The sequence below is a fragment of the Hemiscyllium ocellatum genome, unplaced genomic scaffold (genome assembly GCF_020745735.1).
Source record: "Hemiscyllium ocellatum isolate sHemOce1 unplaced genomic scaffold, sHemOce1.pat.X.cur. scaffold_798_pat_ctg1, whole genome shotgun sequence".
NCBI classification, from domain to species: domain Eukaryota; kingdom Metazoa; phylum Chordata; class Chondrichthyes; order Orectolobiformes; family Hemiscylliidae; genus Hemiscyllium; species Hemiscyllium ocellatum.
The window spans coordinates 17,850-30,903 of NW_026869242.1; positions in this window are offsets into that span (position 1 = coordinate 17,850).

Below are 13,054 nucleotides of genomic sequence, written 5' to 3' on the forward strand. Positions count from 1 at the left end.
CTCCCAGACCATAGGGCTGCTCTCTCATTAGGGAGAAATGACTGGTGGTGGGTTTAACCTGAAGGTTACCCAGCCCAGGCAAGGGGAGAGGGAGAGAAGGAGAGTCCATCTATTGTAGATGGATATTCTTGATCTGTACCATTAACACCCATGTCCCTGCAACTAAAATCCCCCATTCCTTGTACCATCCTGGTAAATCTCCTGTACCCCCTCTCAGGGACCCTGCCATCCTTCCCAATGTGTGGGTGATCTCTGGTTTGCACAGACCCAGCTGCTCTGTGTTCCTGTGGGTGATATCGTCATAGAACAAGAGTTGCACTAAACCTCACTGTCTGTCAGGGTGGGAGACAAATCCTGAAAACATTTGAGATGTATTTAGTGTGCACTTGCGATGCCATGATAGATGAGACTTTTCCACAAGTACTGGAAAATAGATCAGGATAGTTTGGTGTTAGTTTTCTTTCTCACAGATGGATCACCAGAGCGTTTTTCTGTTCTGTATACCGCTGAGATGTTTATTATAGGAATATGACAGGCTCCATTGGACATCAGGTCAGAAAAGGTGATACTAGAATAGATGACACATGGTTGGTCGATGTTTTTGGGAGGCAAGTGAGATAGAGAGTTTTAAGATGAAATTCAGAAGCTCAGCTCAGGAATCAGAAAGGGCCATCATCAAGTGAGAAATAAAAATTGGGCGTCCTGGAGGCTGGAAATAAAGAAAGGCACATATCGCAAAGTTTTGAGAGAGGGGAGGGGATTGGAGATAGGGAGGATAATGAAGCTGGAGGCTATGAAATTTGGAAAGTATTCTGAGGACGGAGGATGTTACAGAGATAGGTATTTATGATAGAAATTTTTGGGTTTTGAGGCTGGAGAGGAATTATTGAGATATGGAAGAGTTGTAAGGCTGGATGAGGTGGCATTGACAGGGAGAGTACCGAGCACACAGGAATTTACAGAGGTAGCGAGGGTTAGAGACATAAAGTTATACAGCACTGACACAGACCCTGTGGTCCAACCAGTCCATGTTGACCATAATTTTGAACTGAACTAATCGCATCTGCCTCCACTTGTAATCCTTTTGTTCTTAATGCATTTATAAAAACCCTTTGGATTATCCTTAACCCTATTCGCCAAAGCTGTGTCCTGTCCCCTTTTGCCCTCCTGATTCCCTTCTTCAGTATACTCCTACTGCCTTTATACTCGAAGGATGTTTTGTATTGGAATAAATGCAAAATATTACATCTTGATAAATGAAGGCAGGATTTACACTCACTAAAATTCAGGCCATGAGAATGATATAGAACAAAGATACCTCAGTGTTCAGATTTTTGAAGTGTGTGTCACATGTAGACAGGGTGGTTAAAAAGGTGTTTAACACATTTATCTTCATTGCTCAGACCTCAGAGTATAGGAGTTGGGACGGGATGTTGAGGTTGTACAGGATGTTGGGGAGGCCTCTTCTGGAATACTGTGCCCAGTTCTGGTTTGTGCTGTCATGGGAAGGGTATTTTTAAACTGGAGCGGGTTCAGAAGAGTTTTACCAGTGGGTTAATGGGAATGGGTGGTTTGAATTTTAAGCAGAGTCTGGATAGGCTGGGACTTCTTTCACCAGAGCATAGGAGGCTGAGGGGTGACATTATTAGAGATTTAGTCTTCAGGATTTTATATCAGTAATGTGAACAACAGGTGCCCTTTCCAGGAGGGATTGCGATTCAAGACTGTGTACAAACATTTCAAAGTGAGAGGAGGAAAGCTTTAAAACGACGTTTGGGATTTTATTTTTGCATAGAGAGTGGTTCACGTGTGGAATATATTTGCAGAGGATGTGGAAGCTGTGAATACAATTACAATTTCAGGGTGGCACAGTGGCTCAATGGCTAGCAGGGCTGCCTCACAGCACCAGGGACACAGGTTCAATTCCTGCATTGGGTGGCTGTCCATGTGGAGTTTGGATATTCCTCCCCATGTCAGCGTGGGTTCCTCCAGGTGCTCCTGTTTCTTCCCACAAACCACAGATATACAGAGTAGGTGAACTGGCCGTGCTAAATTGCCCATAGTGTTCAGGGATGATTAGGTTTAGTGAATTAGTCAGGGGTAAATGTAGAGTGAAAGGGTAGGGGAATGGGATTCTAAGAGGAAAAACGTGGACCCATATATCGATAGGGAACTAGAAAGAGATTAGGGCTCCTCAAATGATCAGCAACGTGGCCTATGTGTGGAGCTGTCGGTGATACGGTGGGGGGGGGGTGGGGGAGAGACTAAACGAGTATTTGGCATCATTGTTTACTGTGGAGAAGGACATGGGAGTTATAGAATGTCGGGAAATAGATGGTGACACCTTGACAATGTCCATATTACACAGAAGGTGGTACTGGATGTCTTGAAACGCATAAAGGTGGATAAATGCCCAGGATCTGATCAGGTGTACCCTAAAATTCTGTAGGAAGCTAGGGAGGTGATTGCTGGGCCCCTTGCTGAGAGTTTTGTATTATTGATAGTCACAGCTGAGGAGCCAGGAGACTGGGGGTTGGTTAATGTGGTGCTACTGTTTAAGGAAGGCGGTTTGGACAAGCCCGGGAACTACAGACGCGTGACCCTGACGTCGGTGCTAGACAAGTTGTTGGAGGGAACCCTGAGGGCCAGCATTTACATGTATTTAGAAAAGCAAGGACAGATCAAGATTGATGAAATTGATGTGCTGGAAATTTTGGAAAACATCAAGATTGATATGTCCCCATGGCCAGACCAGATTTATCCTCGGCTGCTCCAGGAAGCGAGAAAGGAGGTTGCTAAGCCACTGGCGAGGATGTTTGCCTCCTCACTCTACAGGAGTCGTACCGGAGAATTAGAAGGAGGCGAATGTTGTTCCTCTTTTCAAGAAGGGAAATAGGGAAATTGGTGGCAATTACATCTGTTAGCAAAGTTGTGGAAATAATTCTGAGGGATAGAATTTATGACAGTTTGTCAAAGCATAGTGTGATTATTGAGTTCTTTGAGGAGGTATCAAGACAGGTCGATGACTGTAGAGCAGTGGATGTGTTATAAATGGATTTCAGCAAGGCATTTGTTAGGGTTCCCCATGGTAGGTTCATCCATAAAGTCAGGAAGTATGGGACACAGGGAGATTTGGCTATCCGGATTCAGAATTGGCTGGCTGACAGAAGGCAGAGAGTGGTTGTCGATGGAAAGTATTCTGCCTGGAGGCCAGTGTTGAGTGGGGTCCCGCAGAGCTCTGTTCTTGGGTCTCTGTAGGATTTATAAATGACTTGGATGAGGAGGTTGATGGTTGGGTTAGTAAATTTGCCGATGACACAAAGATTGGAAGTGTCGTTGATAATATAGAGGGCTACTGCAGGCTGCAGTGTAACATAGACAGGATGCAGAGCTGGGCTGAGAAATGGCAGATGGAGTTCAACCTGGATAAATGGGAACTTGAATGCTGAATATAGGATTAAAGACAGGATTCTTGGCAGTGTGGAGGAACAGAGGGATCTGGGTGTGCAAGTACATAAATCCCTCAAAGTTGCCAACCAAGTGGATAGGGTTTTTAATAAAGCAAATTTTTTTTTGGCTTTCATTATCAGGGGATAGAGTTTAAAAGCCGTGAGGTTTTTCTACAGCTCTACAAGTCCCAGGTGAGACCACACTTGGAATTTTGTGTCCAGTCCTGGTCTCACTACTATAGGAAATGTACAGAGGCTTTGGAGAGGGTGCAATCAAGGTTTACTAGCATGCTTCCTGGACTGGAGGGCTTCCTGTAAGAAGAAAGTTTGAATAAGCTCAGACTTTTCTCTCTGGAGAAAAAGAGGAAGAGAGGAGACCTGATAGAGGTGTACAGAGACTTTTCCCCAGGGCAGGATTGACTTGTTTGAGAAGTCATACTATGAAGATATTAGGAGGAAGGTATTCAGGACGCGTCCGAGGTAGGTTTTTTACACAGTTGTGAATGCATGGAATGCGTTACCAGTGGTGGTGGTGGCAGCGAAGTCATTGGGGACAAGACTTGCACATGGATAGCAGTGAGTTGAGGGGTGCGTAGGTTAAGTTACTATGTTTTACATTAGGATTAAATCTCGGTATAACATCGTGGACGTAAGGGCCTGTTCTGTGCTGTACTTGTCTATGTTGTGTGATTAAGGATAGACGGCATGGCTTTGTGTGTGGGAAATCACGTGTCTCGTACTTGATTGAGCTGTTTTTGAAGAATTAACACAGAGGATTGAAGAGGGCAGAGTGGTAGATGTGATCTCTATGGACTTCAGTAAGGCGTTTGGTAAGGTTCCCCATGGGAGACTGATTAGCAAGGTGAGATCTCACAGAATACAGGGAGAACTAGCCATTTGGATACAGAACAGGCTCAAAGTTAGAAGACAGAGAGTGGTGGTGGAAGATTGTTTTTGGACTGGAGGCCTGTGATCAGTGAAGTGCCACAAGGATCGGTGCTGGGCCCCCTGCTTTTTGTCATTTATATCAATGATTTGGATGTGAACATATGAGATATAGTTAGTAAGTTAGCATTTGAAACTAAAATTGAATGCATAGCAGACAATGTAGTATGTTACCTCGGATTACAATGGGATATTGATCAGACGGGCAAATGGGCTGAGGAGTGGCAGATGGAGTTTAATTTAGATAAATGTGAGGTGCTGCATTTTGGAAAAGCAAAGCTTAGCAGGCCTGATACACATAATGGTCAGGTCCTGGGGAGTGTTGCTGAACAAAGAGACCTTGCAGTGCACATTCATAATTCCTCGAAAGTAGAGGTGCAGGTAGATAGTGCACTTGAAGAAGTGTTGAGATGATCACACCAAGCACTACTGATGCTGCCTGACCTGAACACAATGACCAGGGTGGATAAGATGTGGGCATTGCTGGAAGTCAGAGTCTATACAATGTGGACCTGGGGAAGTGCAGCAGGTCAGGCAGTATCAGAGGAGCAGGAAAGTTGATGTTTTGGGTCGGGGCTCTTTGTCAGTCCTGATGAATAGTCCTGACCCAGAACGTCTGCTTTCCATCCCCATTGTATTCATGCTGGTCATCCAGCACCTATTTATTCTGGTCCCACGTTCTGGCACTCAGCGTGTAATCGATATTGTAGTGCTTGGTGTGATCATCTCAACACTACTTCCAGGCTGCAATGTTTCCTGCATCTGTCACCAATTCAGACGCTGCCCGACGTGCTGAGGATCTCCAGCACTTTTTGTTTTTATTGTGGATTTCCACCATTTTGCTGAGGTACTTCGAGTCAGAGAGTCATCCAGCACGGAAACAGGCCCTTCAGTCTAACTCGTCCATGTCGGCCAGATATCCTAATCTGATCCAGCTCCATTTGGGAGAGTTGGCCTATATCACACATGAACACTTTCTATTCATGTACCCCTCCAGACACCTTTTAAATTTAATTTGACCTGCGTTCATCATTCCTATAGCATCTCATTCCATACGCTCACCAACCTCTGAGTGAACCGTTTGGCCCTCAGGTCCATTTGAAACATTTCCCCTCTCACCTAAAACCCAACGCCCTGTAGTTTTGAACTCCCCGACACTGGGTGGAAACAAAGACCTTGGCTATTCACCCTGTCTGTGCTTCTCCGTAAGGTAACCCGTCAGTCTCTGACGCTCTGGGGAAAAAGCCCCAGCTTATTCAGCCTTTCCCTTTAACTCCACAGTCCTAACAATAGCCTTGCAGATATTTTCTGAAACTCTCCTCAAGTTTTGTAAAACAGAGTCACAGAGATGTACAGAATGGAAACAAACCCTCTGTCCTAATCGTCCATGCCAACCAGCTCATTTATGCATGTAGCAAGCAAGTTGTCCCTACGGTCCCCTTGAAGTCTTTCCCCTCTCACTTTAAACCTATGCCCTCTGCTTTTGGACTCCCCTATCCTGGGAATAAAGAAACTGACTAGTCACCATGTTGTTGCTCCTCACAACTATATAAAGTTGTATAAAGCCATCCCACTGCATCTCCTGCTCCAGGGAAAATAGTCTCAGCCCCTCCCTATGGTTCAAATGTTCCAATACTGGGAACACCCTTGTAAATCTTTGATCAACTTGTTCAGGTTTCCCAACATCTTTCCTGTAGCAGGGAGACCAGAATGGAAAGCAGTCTGGGGATTCCAAAAGTGGCCGAGCTAATATACTGTCCAACCGAACCATGATCTCCCAACTCCTATACTCAATGCACTGCCCAATAACAGCTAGCATACCAAACACCACCTTCACCGACCTGTCTACCTTCGACCCCACTTTCAAGGAATTATCAACCCATTCTGCACAGTGCTTTTGTTCTGGTACACTTCCCAGGAACTTGTCATTATGAGGTTGAGTCCTATTGTTGTAACATTTTTTTCCAAAATCAGGGAGATTAGAATTGAATGTAGTATTCTAAAGCTGGCCTCACCAATGCCCAGTACAGTCACAACTGTAGCTAATTCCTATACTCAGTGACCAAATCCCTACAGTGTGGAAGCAGGCCATTCGACCCATGAGACTATGCCAACCATCTGAACTTGTGTATTTCCCCTATCCATGCCTCTCATGATTTTGCAAACCTCGATTTTGCAAGCCTCTGACGCTCCAGGGAACACAGCCTATTCAACTTCTCCTGGTAGCTCAAATCCTCCAGTCCTGGCAACATCCTTGAAATTCTTTTCTGACCCCTTTCAAGTTTCACAATATTGTTTTGATAGGAAGGCAACCAGAATTGTATGGATTATTCCAACAGTGGCCTAAGCAATGTCCCGTGCAGCCGCAATATGATCTCCTAACTCCTGTACTCAATGCTTTGACCAATAAAGGAAATCATACCAAATGCTGCCTTCACTATTCTATCTACCTGCGACTCCACTTTCAAGAAGCTATGAATCTGCACTCCATGATGTCTTTGTTCAGCAATGCTCCCGAGGACCTTATCATTAAGTGGATAAGTCCCTACTGCAGCACCTCACATTTTTCTAAATTAAACTCCATCTGCCACTCCTCAGCCCATTCGCCCATCTGATCAAGTTCCCATTGTACTCTGAGGTAATCTTTTTCACTGTCTATTACACCTCCAATGTTGGTGTGATCTGCAAACTTACTAACCATACCTCCTATGTTAGCATTCCAGTCATTTATATAAATGACGAAAAGTAGTGGATCAAACAACGATCGTTGTGACACTCCACTGGTCACAGGGCTCAAGTCTGCAAAGCAGCCCTCCACCACTCTGTCTTCTACCTTTGAGTCAGTTCTGTATCCACATGGCTGGTTTCCTCTGTATTCCATGAGATCTAACCTTGCTAACCAGTCTCCCATGAGGAGCCTTGCGGAACACCTTACTGAAGTCCACGTAGATCATGTCCACCGCTCTGCCCTCATCAATCCTTTGTTACTTCTTCAAAAGACATTCTTCCCTTTGGAAAACGTAACAGTTACAGCACCAGAATAATCAGCCCACCGTGTCTGTGTGGATCATGATGCCATTCCAAACTAATTCCATCTGCCTGTACATGATCCATATCCCTGCCACCCCATGCCTGCTTATGTGTCTGCCCAAACGCCTCAAAAACATTGTGATTGTTTCTGCTTTTACCATCTCCCAGGAGAGTACATTCTAGTCAACTACCACCTTCTGCTAAAGAAACTTGCCTGACATAACTCCCTTTAAACCTGCACAGATATTGTTGGAAATGCCCAACAGGTCATGCAGCATCTGTGAAGAAAAATGAGTTAATGTTTCGGGACTGGTCCCCCTTCCTCAGATACGTTAACTCTAATTTCTCTTCACAGATGCTGCTGGACCTGCTGAGCTGTTTCAGAAACTTCTGTTTCTCTTCCTGGTTTACAGCATCTGCAGTTGTTTTGGTTTTCATTTCCTTTAAACTGCCCCCTCTCCTCTTAAATGTGTGGCTCTAGAATTTGTCACTTCCACCTTGGAAAAAAGATTCACGTTATTCACTCTGTCTGTGCCTCTCGGGTTACCCTGCAGCTACTGACTTGCCAAAGACAAAAGTTTTTCCAGCCTCTCCCAATCCAGACAACATCCTGGTAAACCTGTTTTCAACCTCTCCAAAGCCTCCAAATCCCCTTGAAGTCTTTCCCCTCTCATGTTAAACCTATGCTGTCTACTTTTAGATTCCCATCCCCTGGGGTAAAAAAGAAACCATGACTAGTCACCCTATCGTTGCTCCTCATAATTTTATAAAATTCTACAATGCCACCTCAAGCGTCCAGTGATCCAGGGAAAATAGCCTCAGCCTATTCAGCCTCTCCCTATGGTTCTAATGTTCCAATCCTGGCAAGACCCTTGTAAATCTTTTCTGAATTCTTTCAAGTTTCCCAATATCCATCCTATAGCAGGGAGACTGGAATTGAAAGCAGTATGGAAATTCCAAAAGTGGCCGAGCCAATAAACTGTACAACCGAAACATGATCTCCCAACTCCTATCCTCAATGTCCTGCCCAATAACAGCTAGCATTACAAACACCACCTTCACCGACCTGTCTACCTTCAACCCCACTTTCAAGGATCTATCAACCCACACTGCACGGTCTATTTATTCGTCAAAATTTCCCAGGACCTTGTTATTGAGGTTGAGTTTATTGTGGTAACATCTTTCTGAAATCAGGAAGACGAGAATTGAATGTAGTATTCTAAGTATTCTAAGGTCACCCCTCAGTTTCCGACACTCCAGGTAAAACTCCTGGCAACATCCTTGTAATACCTTTCTGACCTATTTCAAGTTTGAGAACATTCTTCTGATCGGAAGACCAGAATTGCATGGAATATTCCAAAAGTTGCCTAATCAATGTCCTGTACAGCCACATTATGACCTCCCAACCCCTATACTAAACACTCTGACCTATAAAGGCAAGCAGACCAACTGCCACCTTCACTATCTTATCTCCCTGCGACTTTACTTTCAAGGAACTATGAAGCTGCATAACAAGGTCTCTTTGTTTAGCCGCACTCCCCAGGCACTTACTATTAACTGTACGCGTCCTGCTAAGGTTTGCTTTTCCAAAATGCAGCACCTCACATGTGATTCCGAGTAGGAAGGAAACCCGAGGACCTGGCGGGAGGATTCACCAACACGCGGGAGGCTCTGAGTCAGAATCATTGATTTGGTTCTTAGTCTGCAGACAAGAGCTAGGTAACTGAATTCAAGGAGAGGAGAGAGATTGTGAAAACTGGGTGTGGAGGAAAGGAGTGAGGAGATTGGTTTGGTCTTCAGTTAACAAGAGAGAGAAATTGTGAGACTGAGATTTAAAGCTTTGGGGGGAACAAGGAAACTACAATTTAATACTATCATTATCTTATAAAGTTCCATCCTGTATTAACAGTGGTGAGTTGTTTTCTCTGTTGTAGGGTACGGAAAGGGTGGATTTGTGAATGAGAAATTCAAATTGAGCTTCATGTTCAGACCTGATGGTTACTGGATCCGTGCCGACCTGAATATCATTGGCCTTTTCATCTGGAAGGAAAGGGGTGTATTCTGTCCGTGGACAATATTTCAAATGTCAGTGTGTCTGGAAAAAATTACTGCGACACAGCCAAGTCCATGTTACCAAAGTTTGTAGCTTTGAATGGAGGCTGTTTATCAGGATTATCTCCATGGCAACGGCAGTTAAAAAGGTCTAGTTCAATTCAGCACATTGTGTTTTAACATCGCACCCCTCCCCCACACCCACCGTGGCTCATTTCCATACCTGACTGGCGCTTCAGTTTCAGTGGGATTGTCTGTCAGGATTCTGATGTGGAGGAGACGGTGTTGGAGTGGGGTGGACAAAGTTATAAATCTCACAACACCAGATTATAGTCCAGCAGGTTTTTTTGGAAGCACTAGCTTTCCGAGCACGGCGTAATTTTTAACTTTATCAGGTCTACTTCTATGATGACAGACTTCTTCAGTTAAGTACTTCAATAATTACAGAGGCCACATGTTCCCCTCTAGCAGTATGCTATTCTGGCCCTCGGGTTAGCTACTCGTCACTTTTTATCCCCAGTCCCATCTAGCTTTCTGTTGATCTTTAAAGTTTTTCTAATCTCCTAGTTTCTCGCTGATCATTGCCAATTTATATGCCTTCTATTACAATTTGATAGACTCCCTTATTTCCTTAGCCACTCATGGCAGATTACTCCTTTTCCTACAGTCCTTCCTTTTCACTGATATAAACTTTTGCTAAGCACTTTGAAAAATTGCTTTGATATTTCTCCACTGGCTGTCAACTACCCCATGGTAAACTCTTTGCTTCCAGTTTACATTAGCCAACTCCTGTCTCATCCTATTGTAGTCTCCTTTGTTTAAGCACAGGATTTTGGGACTGGATTTAATCTTCCCGCTTTCCATCTGTATTCTAAATTCATCCTTACTTGTCACAAGTCTTTTATCAGATTACAAGGTGAGGGGATGTTACCTGGGTGTTTTGGTTTTCATTATCAGTGACCTTAACTTTGTAATAAAGTACAGGATAGATATTCACAACAGAGTATTCTGGACAGTGTGAATGAACGACACAGTCTAAAATCATAAATCACTATCTCCCCTCAGTTTAAAATTGCAAAATCATTATCTCCTACATGCTTCCTCACTATCTAAGTTTGGAACACTAATCCACCAGATTATCCTACATTTTCCGAAAAACTCCTTGGGTGAATGTGGTGAGTTTTGGATTCAGCTTTCCTGTTATTACCGTAAGAAGATGAGCACTGGGCACAGGAGAGGCGGTGTAGCCTTTCGATGATGATTGAGCTCACCTCGGTCTCAGCTGGATTTTCCCACCTTCTCTCTCTCCCCCTTCATCTCATTGCAAATTCAACATCTGTATCTCTTCGTTAAATCTGCTCATTGTCCTGGCATCCACCGCATTTTGAATAGGGAATTCCACAGATTCACAACACATTGAGATAAGCACATTCTTCTTCCTGAGAATAGGATAGAATCCCCATTGTGCAGAAACAGGGTATTCATCCACCGAGTCCACACCAGCCCTATGATGAGCATCCCATTCAGACCCACCCATTCCCTGTGACCATGCATTTCCCATGGTTAATGGCTTAACTGGCACATACATGGACACTGTGGGCAATTTAGTTTGGCCAACCCACCTAACCTGCACATATTTGGACTGTGGGAGGAAACTGGAGCACCCAGAGGAAACCCACGCAGACATGGGGAGAACGTGTAAACTCCACACAGTCACCTAAGGCTGGAATCAAACCCGGGTCCCTGACGCTGTGAGGCAGTGGTGCTCGCCACTGAGCCACCTCTGCTTAAAATCTACTCCCCCTTATTAACCTCCCCGCCCCGCAATTGGCTGAATCTGTGTTCTTTGCATCAGAAATCAGTTTGTGGAAGCAGGTGTCTCAGTAAAACCCAGTGACAGTCCATATGTCCTGTCTGTCTGAATGGGGATCCTATACCCAACACCTTCCACCCCACACTTTTCATTCACTTTCCAGAGACAGGGCTCCAGTGGCTTCATGGGGACTACAACTCCCACAATCCCTGAGGTGGGAACCACACGTCTGTGTGGAAGCCTGGCACTGTACATGTACAGAATGTGGGCCGATTTTGGAGCATGTGCTTTGGGGTAACTAGCGGAAAGTACTTCACACTGTGATTGGCTGGAGGAGGAACATATCGGTTGGGGGGGGGGGGGCGGGGGGTCAAAGTGTCACTACACCCATGTGGGGCCAAAGGCCATCCCCAACTTGTCATAAGACTGGGCATCGACCAATGGGAAACAAAGAAGGATCTGACCCATTCTCCCAGACTGAAGGTTCCTCTTCTGTCCAGGATCTGACACCTCCCTTTCTGTTTCCTTTTCTTTCATTCTGCTGTTACATTATTGACTTGCAGCAACTGAAGGGAAAGGAAGTGAACCCAGAAAGGGTGCAGAGTCTAACCAGGGACGGGAAGTGGTGACATGGATCTGTTTATCAGTAACTCCATGAGAATGGGGAGGGTGTACGTTAGGGGGTAGCAGAGTCAGAATGGTGGGAGAGAGTAAGTGAGCTGGAGCGTTACAGCTTTGGGGGAAGGAAAGGGGAAAAAGATACTCCAGAGAAACTAGAATTGTCTGTTCTGAATTTCTAACCTGTACATATTCCTTTATACAGGGTACTAGATCGTGAAGGTTTGCAGACTGAAATCTCAAACTCGTGCAGATTGTGATTAAGTTAACCAGCATTTGAAGAACCAAAGATGGAGAATGACTCGGCCAAAATCCTGCACACTCTCCCTCCCAGCATTGTTGGTCTTTCTGCACCAAATGGACTGTGAATGGTACAAGACAGCAGCTCACTACCACCTTCTCAAGGGTAACTAGAGATGGGGAATAAATGCTGGCTGAGCCAGTGATGCCCATATCCTGGAAATGGCTTCTATCTCTGAACCCCAGTTGATGTTACTGCAGGATGATGAGGGACACTGAGTGCATCCTCCAGGAGGCAGCACCATCACATTACCCCTGCCTACACCCACACAGTAACACCGCAATGTCACTGGAACAAAAGGCAGTGAAACCAAAGGAGGACTTAGATATAGTTCTTCAAGGTAGAGCCATGATTGGAGCACAGCAGGAACAGGAGACTGAGCTGGATGGTCAGCTGTTTCCCATTGAATGGTGGAGCAGGATTGAAAGGCTGAATGGTCTCCTCCTGCTGCTATCTCCCAGGTATGTATATAACCATGGAGCCCGGGTAGGAAGAAGTGGGCAGGGATTCTCCAGGAGATTGCACTTCCAAAACAGTTTTCAATGAGGGATGGTTTGATGGATTTTATTTAACGATTTTAAATTTTAAGGTTTGCAAATTTGTTTTTATTTTGTGTTAAAGTTTAGTCCACAAAAAATAAAAGTAAAAGAAATGAAACTATCTGAATATAATAGTTTTTAAAATTTCAAATGCCCTATAGAACAAATTCCTGTCTATTCCTGGACACCATTATTTTCCAGCTGCTCAAACTCCAGGGAAATATTCCCACCCTGTCTGAACCTTTGGTGTGATTTAACTGCTTTTCAGTTCTCGTTCTGAGTGTTGTGAAGTGTTCTTTTTCCCCTA